The 18,968-nt window shown below is 36.9% G+C and overlaps 1 protein-coding gene and 1 long non-coding RNA gene across 4 annotated transcripts in view; one reads left to right on the forward strand and one right to left on the reverse strand.

Annotated features, from left to right (window-relative positions):
- Positions 1 to 18,968, forward strand: part of LOC309961333 — a 187,061-nt gene that overhangs the window by 155,125 nt on the left and 12,968 nt on the right. The gene's annotated exons all lie outside the window — the stretch shown is intronic.
- SYNPO2 (synaptopodin 2) overlaps positions 1 to 18,968 on the reverse strand; it is a 169,633-nt gene that overhangs the window by 38,747 nt on the left and 111,918 nt on the right. The gene's annotated exons all lie outside the window — the stretch shown is intronic.

The raw sequence follows: 18,968 nt of genomic DNA on the forward strand, positions 1-18,968 counted from the left end.
AAAATTCATCCTTTTGAGAACCAAAGGGGTTTTATGTTGATAAAACAGATGCATCATTATACCCTGTACCCCGGCCCCCACCAGGCCCAATCCTGAAGCTGGGGTTCCATTTATCAGCAATAAGTTGTGTGAGTTTTGAGCAGCTTCATGGGTTTGCAGAGCAAGATGAAAAATTGGTCCTTGGAAAAAAAACAAATCCACAACTTAATAGAGCTGTCTATCATCCAAACATGTGTTGCTTGATGGGAAAAGTGCAGTTCATCATTATGCTTGTCAAGTGGAGCTTTTAGTGGTATCCAAATCAGCAAAAGCACTATGGTAGGAGCCATTAGCGTTCCTTCAGAGCGTACATTCTGAGGTCAACATTTGGAATCAACTGCTGGGATTGTGTTTAGCTGATCTTTTACGTTTGTCTGAACAGCAGGAAATATTTTTTCCCTCAAGAACCATGTTAAATATGGTGATACTTTCCTTGCTGCAGAGACTTTTCTAAAGGACTACTCTTTCTCCATTTTTAATAGGACTAAACTAAACAAAGGTTGTATGCCAAGTCAATTATGCCCAAACATATCCCTTGCAATCACCAACTTCACCAATATGGTTCTGCTCATAGGTGTATTACGAAGAATAAACATTTATTAGGATACAAAAGATCTTTACCTTATATTGTGTATAATTATGTATTTTTATAATTTGTATAATTGTGCATTATTATGTATCTGAGTAAAAATTCTATTCCCTGAAAACATTCTTACTTGTTAAAATGAAATACATTGTCAGTAAAAAGAGTAAGTTTGCATGTAAAAATCATTACTATTTATAATGCTGAATCTCTATCAGTGAAATTATCAACCAGTCTTCTCCTCAGGCCATTAGTCCTAGATTCATAAAATATGTGTCCTAGTGGAAAAGAACACCAACTCTGATGAAAGAAGATATAGGATTCAATTGTGTGGCTCCAAAGCTTGCTAACTCTCTGAACTTAGATGAGTTACATTACATCCTTAAGCTCTAGTTTTCTAAAGTGTAAAATAGAACTAATAAATTTGATCTCTCTAGATGGTTAATTAGGATTAGAAATAATATGTGTTAAGTTCCATGATGCACATACAGCTCATAGAAGTGCTCAAGAAGGGACTAATGAATAAGAATGCATTGACTTCCTACACACACACACACACACATACACACACACACACAAACAAAAAGAACATGCCAAGTAAAAAGAAAAACTGTAAAATGTTAGTACTTTGTCTATAAGATGTTTGAAAATATCTGGATTTATTTTCAGTTTTTATCCATATGCTTGGCATTATCTCATCATAATCTAAGATAAACAATGTTTTATCTGTCTTTTCCTCAGTGAGTACACATTTCATAACTGAAATATGGAAGAGAAGACAAGCCTATTTATTGTTTCCCAGCAGAAGTAATGGGTTTACTTAAATATTAGTGGCTTGTTTTTATTGAGCACTTACTATACTAAGCCCTTTACATCCTTAAACCATTTATCCCTATAAAACATTAATGAGAAGTATAAATGTACTTCTACTTGTATGTGTTCAGATGTGCTGTCATTACTCTCATTTTTATGGATCGGAAAACAGAGACTCAGAAAAGTTAGGTACTTTGCCTAAAATCACACAGCTAGGACCAGAACTTGAACACAGGGATTTTGACTCCAGGGCTTGTGTTTTTAACCATTACACATACTGCCTACCTAGTCGATAGTCTAAATTCTCTACCATGAGCCCTACAGTGAAGAGAGAGAGGAGTGCAATAACAATTGACCTGCAGTGAGTAAAGTCAGGGAGGAAATGGGAGAGACTAGGAAGAAATGATAGAAACTTGCCTGGTCAGTCCATGAACCAATGTTGGGAAGGACAGGTTTTTTTTATTTTGTTTTCCTTCTTCTTCTTCCTCTTTTATTATTTTAAGAGTTATATATATGTAATATTCTTTAAAGATTTTTCAATCTTTAATTTTTAATTGTCAATTTTATGACCCAATATGTTACAAATTCAAAATGAGTAAAACTGTGTTTTGCAAACTGTGATTTGAAACAACATACCTATGTGAGCATGTAATATAACTCCCTTTCTTGGAAAACATTCCCTTAGAGACCTCATTCCACACCTAATACATTAGTCAGATGAGTGAGTTTCTATCCATAAATCCTGTATTCCCTTTCAGTGTCTCTCAATTTAATCAGAGCACAAAACTAAGAGATATATTGGTAATGTAGATATTTACCAAATACTGTGTTTTATTGTTTACAGCCCCTTGATCCACGTCAGGAAAGATTTATTTTACTGCAACCAAGTGAAAATGTAAAGTCAAGCCTTATTTAGGAAATTTAACAACATTATTTCATTTCATAAACTAAATCTGAGAAGAATGTCAGCTACGCTCATTTACTTTTATGCTAAATAATTCCCTGGTAAAATAAAAAAAAGCTCCATTTCTATTAACTTATTATTGATTCATGTCCACGTCTTCCAGAACTGACTAGAAAGCAAGTACCAGGTTTGAGTTCTCACAGAACCTTGTACTTAAACTACTTTGTATTGTGTATATGACATATCAAGGGTGTCAGATTCCTGTTAGCGAAACTAAATCTTGTCTCATGGGCTGCATTTTCACATACAGTTCACTGACAAGTCCTCTTGGAAGATGTCAGAGTAAGTGGTAGAACCAAGACAGTCTCCTCTTTAAATTCCACTACTATATGTATTAAAATACATGAAAGAGAAAGAGAAGATAGCATAAATTAACCTATCTTATGCAGGGCTATTCTTAATCCATAAAATAAAGTCTTGGGACCTGGAGATAACTAAGACAGGATGAAATACATGATCTCAGACAAGTAAAAACATTTTGATGGAAGCTGGAAAATAGTCTATGATCTAGTAGCTCTTTCTGAAGCCCCAGCCCTTTCTCAGTTTTCCACTTCAGGCCTTTGGCAAAACTTCCCTCATACTTCTAAGACAAAATTTAATAAGCATTCCCTCACCCCAACTGGCTCTTAAACCAAAGACTTAGATAAGTCTGTGTTTATCAGCTGTCCAGTAAAATGGTCAGAATGGTCACTGGAAGGTACAACAAGAGCAATGATGATGGTTAAAGTTTTAGAAATAAGTAAATAATCTTACTTTTAATGGGCTTGCTTTCCAAATTCTGAACTCCAACCTCAGCCCTTGAAGGGGGGTTTCCTAATAACAAAACTGAGTTTACAAGTTGTTGGGAATTCACGTTCACAGTGGTACAATATTTTTGGAAATCAATAGCAAATAGCAATGTAACAGTTTCCGAATGACAAGGCAAAAGAAAACAAGGACCAGAACACAATGGAATAAAAATAATAATAAACCAAGAAAAATCTTAATAGTAGGAAGCAAAAAGCATCTTGGAATTCAGTGCAGAAATTCAAACAGCAAAATGGAAAAAAAAGACTTGAGGACATATCTAGACTATGGGGAAAATAAACAAGAAATATAACCAGTAACTGAGTAAATAAAAAGTCGGAGAAAACTGTGGCAAAGAGTTGAATGGATTGCTCGACTTTTGTCCCAAGCCCCCTTGAATGTGCCTTGCGTGCAACAGAAACTGAGAAGATAAAATAACATTTCCCAGACTCTCCTTCAGCTAGGGTTCTGGGTGTGATTTAATTTCAACAAGCAGGTGTACCTGCGAGAAACTTGCACTTGAAATTGAATTAAATGGAGAGAGGCATTACACTGTGAGGCATCCATCTTGCTGGTGCAGATCTGGGAGATGATTCTCCTCTGGCTGCAGCAGTTCTGCTGGCAGTTTCTTAATCCCAGATCACAGCTAAAGTGTGTAATCCTAGACCTAGCACTGGGCCAGCCCAATAGCTTCCTGACCCCTTTAGCTTCCTGATTGTGGCAAATGTTGCCAATCCCTTGGGTAGCCGGCTCTACAGTGTTGTTTGAAGTCATTTCTGGAGGCCCTGCCTAAAGCCTGCCTTTTCAGATCTTTCAACAATTCTGTAAGTACTTCTTATATTCCTTTTCTCCTTAAATTAACTAGAGAGTTTTCTATTTCCTGCAAATGAACCCTGAGCTGATACAGAAAGATAGAATCAAGGGCAAACATAGAAGGTAAAAAAGGACAAGAGCTAAAACAGCAACTATTTCTCAGATACAGAAAAGAAAAAAAGATGGACACAGATACTGATATCTCAAGACAGACAGGAGAGACAATGCAGGAAAATGCAGGAACTAACACCAGATAAATTGTACGAGGTCACCATCTGCTAAGAATACAGGAGGAAAGGCAGAAGGGGATTAAAACTTGAGGACAATGAAGTTCAGAAAAACCACTGTAGAGTACATACTAGGAAGTTAATATGAGAGAAATAAAAGCTTTGTGAAGAACTTAGAGGGAATAAAGTAAAATGATTATTAATATGCACTGTTGTTCAGACAAATGTTCTAAAAGGAGAGTAGATAATTCCTAAAATGAAGCGAGGCTTTTCTCCATTAAAGCATTGATAAGTATATGAAGAATTGAATAAGAAATTCAATTATACAAATTGTCTAAAAATAGTGAAAATAATTCTTAAAATGTATATTCAAGTTGGGTCATGGATGCAAATACAAGTAGACCCTAGGATTTTTCAGTTATTCTATACTCAATTCCTCAATTCAAACTCAGTAACCTGTTTCTCATGTTGAGTTTTGAAGATTATGAACTTTTCTGCTCTGGTCAGTAATATAGGTCCAGATACTGGGCAAAAAGTTTTCCTTTTGGATGATTGTCTTTATCCTTAGGGACCAAGTCACCATAAAAGTAAAAAGCATTCCTGGTAGCAACTTTGGAAAGATTCCTGAAGTAAATAACTCTCTTTAACAGGAATGAGGGCCCTAATCCATGGGGCTGCATACTTAAGAATCTGCATACCAATGTGATTCCACAGGCAGAAACGATGCTGCAATATAACTGCTATGAGCTGTTATAAAGCAGCCACCATGATGCTAGAAAACCAACAAGTACAAATATGGAATGGTATTCTCTGCTCTTCTTTTCTCCCTAAGAATGTAAACATCCCAGCTCTTTCAGAAAAACACTGATGGACCAGAGCCTTAGGTAGGACATGCCGCTGTCTGCTTTTTTGTTGGATTAAATTGTGAAAGATTGCACAGAGGCTTTGAACTATAGGCAGATTCTTTTTATAAATATTTATACAGAATATTTTTTTAAAACTTTTAAAGACCTCATTGAAAAAGCACATGTAAAACCTAAAAGATTAGATAAATAAGTAGTCAGTATAATCAGGATGACTCAGAAAAGAGAGCAGAACTAGAACTCGCTGTTTGGGTTTCTCAAGTCTCTGTTCATATTTATTAACTGCACGCCCAACAGTTAACTAAATGATTATTATGCTGCAGTACCTCATCTATTAGGAATTTAGTTATCTAAAAAACTAAGTAAGCTCAACAGTCTTTTGAGTGGTCAAAATACAATAAAAAAGTTCACTAAAACTTCTACACATCACTGTAAGTGTCTGGGATCATTTTTCAGTCTATTTGCTCAATTTTAAACAATTTTGATAAGCATTTTGTTTAGTTTACAGAAAATTAGAAATGGGGAGACAAACATGCACGCTGTATAAAGATGTCACAGTTCACACACCACCAAAGCAAGGAAGCAAAAGGCAACATTTAAAAACACATGAAAATCTTAAAAAAAAAAAAAGACTGAGAATACATTTAATGAAAGTGTAAAAAACTTTCACATGCTCAGTGGGACTTAGTGGCTCTGCTGTGTTTGAGTAAAATAATGGGCATTAATAATAATGATCGCAATTCATTTAAAATATTTAAATCACCTTAGTAGCCTAATTAGATGCAAAAACACATGTGACATCTTTTAGAAAGAGTACCATTCCAAACAGCTAAAATAGAAGTTTTTTTATTTAAAGGTAAAACTAGGCCTGAGGCATTGTCATATTAATAAAGTGAAGGAACTGGATTAGAATTCATAATCTGAGGTCCTTAATACTTTGCTTGTGTTGGTGTTTTTACTGAAATTGTTTCATTTCAGACACTGAATATGTCTCATGTACCCAGAAAAATGTATCTGTTTTTCCCTACCTCTAGATATGCTTGTGCAGGGGCTGGGAATGTTAATCAAGGACTATGCTCTTTCAGGGAAGGGCCAATTTAAATAACCTCCTCCAAAGTTTTAGTTAACTGGAACTTCAGTCAATCATTAGTATATAAAAGTGTGTGACCTAAAGCAGCAATTCTCAAACGTTTTGGTCTTAGGACCCATTTACACTCTCAAAAATAACTGAGTACTTAAAAACTATTTTGTTCTTGTGGGTTCTATCTATTGGTATTCACCATGTTAGAAATAAAAAGATATTTAAATCTTTTGTTTATTAATTTAAAAATAAAATAACAGTATGTTAACACAAATGTTTTATGAAAAATAATCATGTTTTCTAACACTAAGATAATTTGATGAGAATAGTGACATAGTTTTCTATTTCTGTAAATCACTTTAATGTCTGAGCTTAATAGAAGACAGCTGAATTCTCATGCGTGCTTCTGCATTCATTCTGTTGTGTTACATTGTGTTGATTGAAGTGTATGAAGAAGATCTAGCTTCACATAGATAAACAGAAAAGGGAAGAGTATTTTAATAGCCTTTTCAGATAATTTTGGATATTCCTTGATACTACATCAAATTCAGTAAGTGGCAATTTCTCAAACTGCAATGTGGAATCTGAAACCATAGCAATGAACTTTTCATACTTCATTATATTAAAATTCTTTAGTCTGTTTTGCACTTTGCGGTACGCGGACCTCTCACTGCTGTGGTCTCTCCCGTTGCGGAGCCCAGGCTCCGGACGCGCAGGCTCAGCGGCCATGGCTTACGGGCCCAGCCGCTCCCCGGCATGTGGGATCTTCCCAGAACGAGGCACGAACCCGTGTCCCCTGCATCGGCAGGCGGACTCTCAACCACTGCGCCACCAGCGAAGCCCCTGTTTTACACTTTGGATAGATCTTTAGTCCATCATGATTCTGTTACATCACGCACTAGTCATAGAAAATATTGGTTCACTGAGTTATACAGATCTTCCAAACGTTGACACATTTAATCATACAGTATACAAAATCACACCTCATCAGTGATCTCAACAGAGAAGTCTTTAAGTATTGGGAAGCTGTCAAATTCACGGTGGCAGGTGCAACTTTCTAATTTTCCCTTGAAAGCTCGAATACTGTCAGTTGTTTTCCTTGAAGTGACAGGCTCACTTGGCTCATTTTCCAGAAGGTGTCTACTGAATACCCAAGTCTAAATAACCATAGTTTGTCTGTCAGTCATTCTTTAGGTAAAAATGATGTTCCATGAAAAAAATGACTAGTTGAGTTTGCAATTCAAAAAATTATGCACGTGCTTCCTCAACACAAATATTCAGAGTGCTTTACATGTATCCTCATTTTGTCATGCAGAATATTAAAAAGATGTGTGCTCAAGATTTGATAAAATGCAAACTTTTACGGCTTTACCAAGGACATTCTTACATGAAACCAGCATCTTGTTTCTTAAGTCAAATGGTGACAGTGATGAATACAACGACTTCTAGTACAGGTAGGTGTCACTGCCTCAAATGCTAAGGTGTCATCCACCTTTGCTTTTACACCATCAGTGCAAATGTCAACAGAGTGAAAAAAGACAAACAATGTCTTAGTACCATTATGAAAATCATTTAGATATCACAGATCCCCTGAAAGCATCTAAGAGACCCCTAGAGGTCTACAGGCTACACTTTGAGAACTACTCATCTAAAGGGACAGGGATGCGTGATATGCATCTTTGCCCTCTTGGGTATCTGAGTTTGAGAAGAGGAAATTTCATCAAAGGCAATTCAGAGACAAACAAGAGTAAGGTCCAGCCTAGGGAAGAAAGGCTGACAGAAGCCAGGAAGTGATACCTTTTAAAAGCATGTGCTAAGAGAGCATGCCACAACCATGAATTCAGATAAAACATCACTCTGGTGATCTGAGGAAAAGGAGAAGCAAGCAGTTTCAGCCCAGATTCCAAGTACATTCTCAGAAGAGAGGAGAACAAAGGGGAGAATAAAATCTTAATTGGGCTGGAGTGTCAAGGGTGCTTTTTTTTTTTAACATCTTTATTGGAGTATAATTGCTTTACAGTGGTGTGTTAGTTTCTGCTTTATAACAAAGTGAATCAGCTATACATATACATATATCCCCATATCCCCTCCCTCTTGCGTCTCCCTCCCACCCTCCCTATCCCACCCTTCTAGGTGGTCACAAAGCACCAAGCTGATCTCCCTGTGCTATGCAGCTGCTTCCCACTAGCTATCTATTTTACATTTGGTAGTGTATATATGTCCATGCCACTCTCTCACTTCGTCCCAGCTTACCCTTCCCACTCCCTGTGTCCTCAAGTCCATTCTCTAAGTCTGCGTCTTTATTCCTGTCAAAAATAACTTCCATTCAGTTTCCAAACTACTGGCTGGTTGAAATTCATTGAGAGCTGTGACTGCAATACAAAGATCTTTGTATCTTTTATAACCCAATGTATGTATTGCGAATATAGGCGTGCAATAAATATGTGCTAAATACTATTTTCTATGTATTCTTTCTTTGTAGTCTCTTTTAGGTTTAAGATTACTACAAAAATATCATGTGATTAATGGGAAATTCCCAGTGTATTTGTGGAAGAGAATTGGTCCTATCGAATACTGGACATCAGAGATAACTGAGTTTTCCCCAGCAAAGGGGATGGCCATACCATGACTCAATAAGCAGCTCTGCAGCTGCTCCTGCGAATCACTCCGTTTCACCATCAGTCTCCTGGCCCCATAAGAGGTAAGGTCACAGGTAACCAGTAAAACATAAAACTTTATGTGGGTTTGGTTGCACTTTATGGAGATAAGCACATGAGCAGAAGCAGTGTGAGGCGCTGGAGCTGAGGCACTACCACAGGTGCTGTTGCAGTTCCTATGTGCTCTGTCTGCCTTGGAAGCTCCATGTGAGCTGGGTAGGCTATGGAAGTGGATTGCCAAATCCCGTACTTCAGGAAGGGAAATCGGGGTCATGCCAAGTGCCCTCTGTGTCCATGTAAGTGTTCTGTTGATGCATTGTAAAACCAGTCATGCTCCTTGCTGGGACTGACCAATTATTTTCCTATTTATTTCTGATTAAGGAGAGCCTACATGAATGTCATCACCTTGCCAAAAAATTCTGGGTCAGAGCCAGCCAAGGAGAGCCTTCCAGAGGCAGGCAAGAACCCTCAGCTACTCTCACTTTTTACCTAGCTGGAGGTCAGTGTTGAATTTACAAAGGAAATGGAGTTGGAGCTTGAGGCTTTGCTTATGTTACCTTATTTAATTAATTAGTTAAGTAATAATCCTACATATTCACTGATTGTCTTTCATGGACAGAGTTCTGAGGTCTGAAGTACAATCATGAGTATTGCCCTCAAGAGCTTTATATTCTAAGATAGATAAGAAAGTAGATAAGTGTAACCCAATGTGACAACTGCTATGATGAAAGTTAACGCAATATGCAGGGGGAGCACACTGCAGGTCACAGCCAAGGATTACTGGACGAGGGAAGATTTTCTAAAGGACACATAAATATTAGCCTCATGAGGAAAGGTCAAGGGGAGTCAGAAACACAAAGGCCTAAGAACCTAGCATGCAGCAAATTCTCAGTCAGTGCTTGTTGGATGAACTATCTTTTCACAATGCAATGCTGCCTCCTATTAATACTGCAGTTTCTTGTAGAGCACTTCAAAACAAATGCCTGTTAGCTCACCTACAAAATGGCTAGGAAAATCCCATCTTTGCTATTCAAGCAGCATTGGAACCACCTGGGGACATGTTAGAACCACAGAATTCCAGCCCCCAACCCAGATGAACCACAGTCTGCATTTTAAGATCCCCTGGTGATTCATATACACATTAGGGTTCAAGACTGTGCTGTTCCAAAGGCTTGTCAACCAGTGATGGCCTTCTAGGACAGTGGTTTATAACCTTTGGGAACATCAGACTCTATGGAGAGGACTTTCAAAATGCAGAAATCCAGTTTTTATTCCCTTTTCTTCCACAAAAACCAAATCTTGGGGCTGGGACCTATGTATCTGCATTTTTAAAAAACTTCCCAGGGAACCCTGAGGCCTGTTCTTTGACACAACCTGGTGTTATTTTCTATAGAATACTTTAGGGAAATACGTTAGGGGCCAACCATTTTTCTGTGTGTGTGTGTGTGTGTGTGTGTGTGTGTGAGATGAAAAGACAGATCTTCATTGAATGAGTTTCTTCCAAGTGATTATGTTATTAACTCTTTTGAGCTTCAAATAACCATACTTTTCAAGGAGACTAGAAGATGAGTTTATGATCATTAAGTGGTTTTTTTTTTGCACATTCTTTTATTTTAACTATATAATTTTTATGGTTCTGAAAACAAACATGATCCAAAGTCAAGACTTTCTGGATTAGAAGTGGTGAACATAATATAAGCTAGAATGCTGCTAAAGGCCGCCTATGGGGAAAATTATAATCCACATTTTATCCCTAAGCAGATCATGCAGGCAACTAACTAGCTCCTCAAAACTACTCTATGTAGCCTGCAGCCATATAAAAACTCCAAGTACCATTTGACAGTACTTGTGCTAAATGTATAATGCAAATATAACAACACATTCAAACTTTGATTTACTTCAACTCTCAATATAACTTTTATTCTCTAGCTGGTCATAAAATTTAACATGCTGAAGACAAGGAATTCCCATTTGTTCTTGATTTTCATTTGAAACTAAATATGATGAAATTTTCATTTCTTCTCTATTATTACATAAACCTGGAGCAAAGAAATGGCATTATCAAGCCTTGTTTTAAAGGAAAAATGATCTCCACATTAATTAAATTAGTTGAGCATAATATAACATCTTCTAATATTTGAAGGAAATGGAATAGTCAAATGGCAGATAAATATATTTAAGTATTTTAATGAGTTGAAGTTCAGTATAAAAGCACTTGGTATAACTCAAGCACACTACACAACATCCTCTATAAATTATACTTTTAAAGGAAAAAATAAACCATATTAATTTCTTCAGACAAGGACTTTACTACTTTTACAAATTGTTTGTAAAAGAAAATTTAAGCAATATTTTCTCCTCCTCTTCCCATGAAACAATTTGGATTTGAATGAAAATATCAAATCACTACTTTTTTCAAATGAAATGGTTTGGCACTATCTTTCATAGTAACACAACATCTCTGTTACTGTTTGATCACATTTGTATTTGTTAAGACTCGCTTTCATTCAGAGTTTGCTTTAGGGAGAAATAAAAAGCCTCCGTTTTGAAGGCATTCAACCATTCACCAAGTACTGTCTCCAGGAGCGGGTACTGCTCTGGGCTTGCCTTCCCCAGGCTAACTCCGGAGACCAGGAAGAACTTGGCAATTGAACCTAAATCTTAAAAGGCTGGTTATATGACATGCCTTGATAACCACAGAGAATCATCAGGATCCAGAGTGAGAGGGGCACTAAACCCACGAGGATTGATTTCATCCAACAACAAATTATGTATTAAGCATGTAGTATATGCAAGGTACTGTACTCTGAAACATATGAAGATTTTTATGGCAGAGTTCCTGAGCAAAGCTCTCAGAAGTGGAAAGCTGTTGCATTATCTGCTGCAGAATTTAGCCACCAATTTCTTTCATTTGTTTGTCCGTCCTTCCTCTCCCCTCTCTCCCTTTCCTCTATCCTCTCCTCCCCTTCCCCTCCTTCTTCTCCCTGCCAATCTCTACCCCCCCACCTCTTTCTCTCTCTCTCATAATGATGTCTCTTATAAATTCTCCATGGACTACAATTATAGTTGATGGACTCAATCTACTTGTCATTTACAATGGTGTGAAAAGAGGTATCTTATGCTTGAGCCTACATTTAAGATCCATTCTCACAGATTCCTTTATTAACACACTTATATTTGACATGTCTATAGTCCTTGAAACAAAATATACACAGCAAAAGTATAAGACGATGTTATTAGCATATAAGTATATAAGCCAGATGTTCTGTCTATTCCCCAAAATCAGTGTTTGAAAAATTGAGGGCTTCCCTGGTGGCGCAGTGGTTGAGAGTCCGCCTGCCGATGCAGGGGACACGGGTTCGTGCCTCAATCCGGGAGGATACCACATGCCGCGGAGCGGCTGGGCCCGTGAGCCATGGCCGCTGAGCCTGTGCGTCCAGAGCCTGTGCTCCACAACAGGAAAGGCCACAACAGTGAGAGGCCTGCGTACCGCAAAAAAAAAAAAAAAAAAAATTGAAATCCATATTAAAATAGGAAAATATAATTGGAGGAAATATGAATTGACACTCCTGCATTAAGAGCTAAGATAGAAACATGAAGAAGACCCAGGCCACAGGGAGCCTGACACTGGTGATGAGTACAATACTGTGCTGTGCTTTATAGAGTCCAAACTGAATTGTGGATTTGATTCCGAAGACTGTAATTATTTGCTAAGAAAATGATGACCATATTATGAAATCTAGATTCTGGCTTGTGTCATATAGGGCTTGTATATAAATCTAAGTTCTTTATTCAGTCTCTGTTGTTCAATAATTTAAAAGCCAACCTCAAAAAAAAAAAAAAAGCCAACCTCTCAGATAAAATGGTATTACTTTCAGTTTTTTAACATTTTACTATGACCCTTTTCGCCCCATGCCCTCCATTTAATAAAACGTTACTAGATCCACCAGAGGGCAGACAGCAGAAGCAAGAACTAAATTCCTGTAGCCTGTGGAACAAAAACCACATTCACAGAAAGATAGACAAGATGAAAAGGCAGAGAGCTATGTACCAGATGAAGGAACAGGATAAAACCCCAGAAAAACAACTAAATGAAGCGGAGACAGGCAACCTTCCAGAAAAGAATTCAGAATAATGATAGTGAAGATGATCCAGGACCTCAGAAAAAGAATGGAGGCAAAGATCAAGAAGATGCAAGAGCAGAAACTAACACATCATTGTGAAGCAATTATACTCCAATAAAGCTGTAAAAAAAAAAAAAAAGAAGATGCAAGAATTGTTTAACAAAGACCTGGAAGAATTACAGAACAAACAAACAGAGATGAACAATACAATAGCGGAAATGAAAACTACACTAGAAGGAATCAATAGCAGAATAACAGAGGCAGAAGAACAGATAAGTGACCTGGAAGACAGAATGGTGGAATTCACTGCTGTAGAAGAGAATAAAGAAAAAAGAATGAAAAGAAATGAAGAGAGCCTAAGAGACCTCTGGGACAACATTAAATGCGAAAACATTCACATTATAGGGGTCCCAGAAGGAGAAGAGAGACAGAAAGGACCCGAGAAAATATTTGAAGAGATTATAGTTGAAAACTTCCCTAACATGGGAAAGGAAATAGCCACCCAAGTCCAGGAAGCGCAGAGTCCCATACGGGATAAACCCAAGGAGAAACACACCGAGACACATAGTAATCAAATTGGCAAAAATTAAGACAAAGAAAAATTATTGAAAGCAGCAAGGGAAAAACAACAAATAACATACAAGGGAACTCCCATAAGGTTAACAGCTGATTTCTCAGCAGAAACTCTACAAGCCAGAAGGGGGTGACATGACATATTTAAAGTGATGAAAGGGAATAACCTACAACCAAGATTACTCTACCCAGCAAGGATCTCATTCAGATTCGATGGAGAAATCAAAAGCTTTACAGACAGCAAAAGCTGAGAGAATTCAGCACCACCAAACCAGCTCTACAACAAATGCTAAAGGAATTTCTCTAACACAAGAGAAGAAAAGTACCTACAAAAACAAACCCAAAACAATTAAGAAAATGGTAATAGGAACATACAGATTGATAATTACCTTAAACATGAGTGGGTTAAATGCTCCAACCAAAAGATACAGGCTTGCTGAATGGATACAAAAACAAGACCCATACATACACTGTAAAAAACACAAACACATGGAGGCTAAACAATACGTTACTAAATAACCAAGAGATCACTGAAGAAATCAAAGAGGAAATCAGAAACTACCTAGAGACAAATGACAACGGAAACACTATGATCCAAAATCTATGGGATGCAGCAAAAGCAGTTCTAAGAGGGAAGTTTATAGCAATACAAACCTACCTCAAGGAACAAGAAAAATCTCAAACAATCTAACCTTACACCTAAAGGAACTAGAGAAAGAAAAACAAAGCCCAAAGTTAGCAGAAGGAAAGAAATCATAAAGATCAGAGCAGAAATAAATGAAATAGAAACAAAGAAAACAATAGCAAAGATCAATAAAACTAAAAGCCAGTTCTTGGAGAAGATAAACAAAATTGATACACCATTAGCCAGACTCACCAAGAAAAAGAGGGAGAGGATTCAAATCAATAAAATTAGAAATGAAAAAGGAGAAGTTACAATGGACACCACAGAAAGACAAAGCATCCTAAGAGACTACTACAGGCAACTCTGTGCCAATAAAATGGACAACATGGAAGAAATGGACAAATTCTTAGAAAGCTATAACCTTCCAAGACTGAACCAGGAGGATATAGAAAATATGAAGAGACCAATCACAAGTAATGAAATTGAAACTGATTAAATTCTTCCAACGAACAAAAGTCCAGGACCAGAAGACTTCACTGGTGAATTTTAGTCAAATATTTAGAGAAGAGCTAACACCCATCCTTCTCAAACTCTTCCAAGAAATTGCAGAGGAAGGAACACTCCCAAATGCATTCTATGAGACCATCATCACCCTGATACCAAAACCAGACAAAGATACTACAAAAAAAGAAAATTACAGACCAATATCACTGATGAATATAGATGCAAAAATCCTCAACAAAATACTAGCAAACAGAATCTAACAACACATTAAAAGGATCATACACTATGATCAAGTGGGATTTATCCCAGGGATGCAAGGATTCTTCAATATACACAAATCAATCAATGTGATATACCATATTAACAAAATGAAGAATAAAAACCATAAGATCATCTCAATAGATGCAGAAAAAGCTTTTGACAAAATTCAACACCCATTTATGATAAAAACCCTCCAGAAAGTGGGCATAGAGGGAACCTACGTCAACATAATAAAGGCCATATATGACAAACCCACAACAAACATCATTCTCAATGGTGAAAAACTGAAAGCATTTCCTCTAAGATCAGGAACAAGACAAGAATGTCCACTCTCGCCACTATTATTCAACATAGTTTTGGAAGTCCAACATAGTTTTGGAAGTTTGGGGAATGTAAATTGATACAGCCTCTATGGAGAACAGTATGGAGGTTCCTCAACATAGTTTTGGAAGTCCTAGCCATGGCAATCAGAGAAGAAAAAGAAGTAAAAGGAATACAAATTGTAAAAGAAGAAGTAAAACTGTCAGTGTTTGAAGATGACATTCTCTATACATAGAGAATCCTAAGATGGCACCAGAAAACTACTAGACCTAATCAATGAATTTGGTAAAGTTGCAGGATACAAAATGAATGCACAGAAATCTCTTGCATTCCTATACACTAATGATGAAAAATCTGAAAGAGAAATTAAGGAAACACTCCCGTTTATCATTGCAACAAAAAGAATAAAATACCTAGGAATAAACCTACCTAGGGAGACAAAAGATCTGTATGCAGAAAACTATAAGACACTGATGAAAGAAATTAAAGATGATACCAACAGATGGAGATATATACAATGTTCTTGGATTGGAAGAATCAATATTGTGAAAATGACTATACTATCCAAAGCAATCTACAGAGTCAATGCAATCCCTATCAAGTTACCAATGGCATTTTTTATGGAACTAAAACAAAAAATCTTAAAATTTGTATGGAGATACAAAAGACCCCGAATAGCCAAAGCAGTCTTGAGGGCAAACAATGAGCTGGAGGAATCAGACTCCCTTACTTCAGACTGTACTACAAAGCTACAGTAATCAAGACAACATGGTACTGGCACAAAAACAGAAATATAGATCAATGGAACAGGATAGAAAGCTCAGAGATAAACCCATGCACCTATGGTCAACTAATCTATGACAAAGGAGGCAAGGATATACAATGGAGAACAGACAGTCTCTTCAATAAGTGGTGCTGGGAAAACTGGACAGCTACATCTAAAAGAATGAAATTAGAACACTCCCTAACACCACATACAAAAATAAACTCAAAATGGATTAGAGACCTAAATGTAAGACTGGACACTATAAAACTCTTAGAGGAAAACATAGGAAGAACACTCTTTGACATAAATCACAGCAAGATCTTTTCTGATCCACCTCCTAGAGAAATGGAAATAAAAACAAAAATAAACAAATGGGACCTAATGAAACAAAAGCTTTTGCAAAGCAAAGGAAACTACAAACAAGACAAAAAGACAACCCTCAGAATGGGAGAAAATATTTGCAAACGAATCAACGGGCAAAGGATTAATCTCCAAAATACATAAACAGCTCATGCAGCTCAATATCAAAATAACAAACAACCCAATCCAAAAATGGGCAGAAGACCTAAATAGACATTTCTCCAAAGAAGACATACAGATGGCCAAGAAGCAAATGAAAAGGTGCTCAACATCTCTAATTATCAGAGAAATGCAAATGAAAACTACAATGAGATATCACCTCACACCAGTTAGAATGGGCATCATCAGAAAATCTACAAAAAACAAATGCTGGAGAGGGTGTGGAGAAAAGGGAGCCCTCTTGCACTGTTGGTGGGAATGTCAATTGATACAGCCACTATGGAGAACAGTATGGAGATTCCTCAAAAAACTAAAAATAGAATTACCATATGACCCAGCAATTCCACTACTGGGTATATACCCATAATTCAAAAAGACACATGCACCCCAATGTTCATTGCAGCACTATTTACAATAGCCAGGTCATGGAAGCAACCTAAATGTCCATCGACAGACGAATGGATAAAGAAGATGTGGCACATATATACAATGGAATATTACTCAGCCATAAGAAGGAATGAAATTGGGTCATTTGTAGAGACGTGGATGAATCTAGAGACTGTTGTACAGAGTGAAGTAAGTCAGAAAGAGGAAAACAAATATCGTATATTAACACATATATGTGGAACCTAGAAAAATGGTACCGATGAGCCGGTATGCAGGGCAGAAGTTGAGACACAGATGTAGAGAACAAATGTTTGGACAGAAAGGGGGGAAAGCAGCAGTTGGGGGGTGAGGGGTGGGATGAATTGGGCTATTGGGATTGACATGTATACACTGATGTGTATAAAATGGATAACTAATAAGAACCTGCAGTATAAAACAAACAAACAAACAAAAACTAATACTAAACTTTCTTTGGGTTATTTGTATGGAAATATGTTAATATAAGTGTTTCAGACATTACATGAAATTTCTAAAATTCTTATATGTTCTGGTATAATGTTATAAGTCATAATTCTAATTATTACTTTAAAATGTATATCTCAGAAATAACTAAATTTCCTTGTCAATTGCATTATTATGAACTTTCATCAAATCTTTAACCATGGTCACTTTTAAGTGTTTTGTCATTTACATACAGTTCTGGGTGTACTCTGATGCTTTTGCAAATATGTTCTTATAAAAGGGTTTCATCTTCAAGGAATTCATGGAAAAGACTCTGACAAGTACAGGTTTCTGGTAACTGACTATACTGCTGAACTGAATGAATAGTCATTTTCAGAACTCCAATGGAAAACTGATGAATTCATAAAAGTGCTAACAAAAGATCAATATAAAAAATTAATTACATGGGACTGAGTGAACTGATGAGGATGATTATAATTCTTGTGGCTTTCTGTTTGAATTTAAAAAAAAAAATCCCACAAGGACTCAGGCAAAAAATATACAAATCAATTTTCACTGCAAAGTAAAGGAGCTGTTACAGTGGAGGATTACTGGACTGAATGTCAATATTATGACGTAGTATGAGTATGTTTTGTGTTTGGTGAATGCAATCATTGTTGCTTTTATTGTGGTCATCCATTTACAATGCTTGGTGTTACTTTATTTATCTCTTGTAAAAATAAAATACTGTGTGTGTGTGGAAAAAAAAAAAAGTTACTAGTATTGGATTGGCCAAAAAGTTCCTTCTGTTTTTAAGTAAAATAAAAGACACATTTTTCATTTTCGCAGAGCTTTATTGAACAATATATTCACTGTTTTGTTCCACTACCTTCTCCCATTTTTCAGGCAACTTCATAATTCCATCTTCCCAAAATTTATCTTTTTGAACAAAGAACTGTTCCAGGTGCCTTTTACAGTCTTCCAGGGAATTGAAATTTTTTCCATTAAGAGAATTTTGTAAAGACTGAAATAAACGGAAATCTGAAGGTGCAGTGTCTGGTTAATATGGCGGATGAATCAGAACATCCCAGCCAAGCTGTAACAGTTCTTGCCTAGTCATCAAAGAAACATGCGGTCTTGCGGTATCCTGATGGAAGAGTATGCGTTTTCTGTTGACTAATTCCAGATGCTTTTCGTCGAGTGCTGCTTTCAGTTGGTCTAATTGGGAGCAGTACTTGTTGGAATTAATCATTTGGTTTTCCGGAAGGAGTTCATAATAAAGGACTCTCTTGCAATCCCACAATATATACAACATCACCTTCTTTGGATGAAGATCGGCATTTGGTGTGGTTGGTGGTGGTTCATTTTGCTTGCCCCACAATCTCTTCCGTTCCACATTATTGTACAGCACCCACTTTTCATCACCCATCACAATTTGTTTTAAAAATGGAACGTTTTTGTTACGTTTAAGTAGAGAATCACATGCGGAAATATGGTCAAGAAGGTTTTTTTCGCTTAACTTATGTGGAACCCAAACATCAAAGCGATGAACATAACCAAGCTGTTGCAAATGATTTTCAGTGTTTGATTGGGTATTTTGAGTATGTCGGCTGTCTCTCGC

The sequence above is a fragment of the Leucopleurus acutus genome, assembly GCF_964270905.1.
Source record: "Leucopleurus acutus genome assembly, chromosome: 4".
Taxonomy (NCBI): domain Eukaryota; kingdom Metazoa; phylum Chordata; class Mammalia; order Artiodactyla; family Delphinidae; genus Leucopleurus; species Leucopleurus acutus.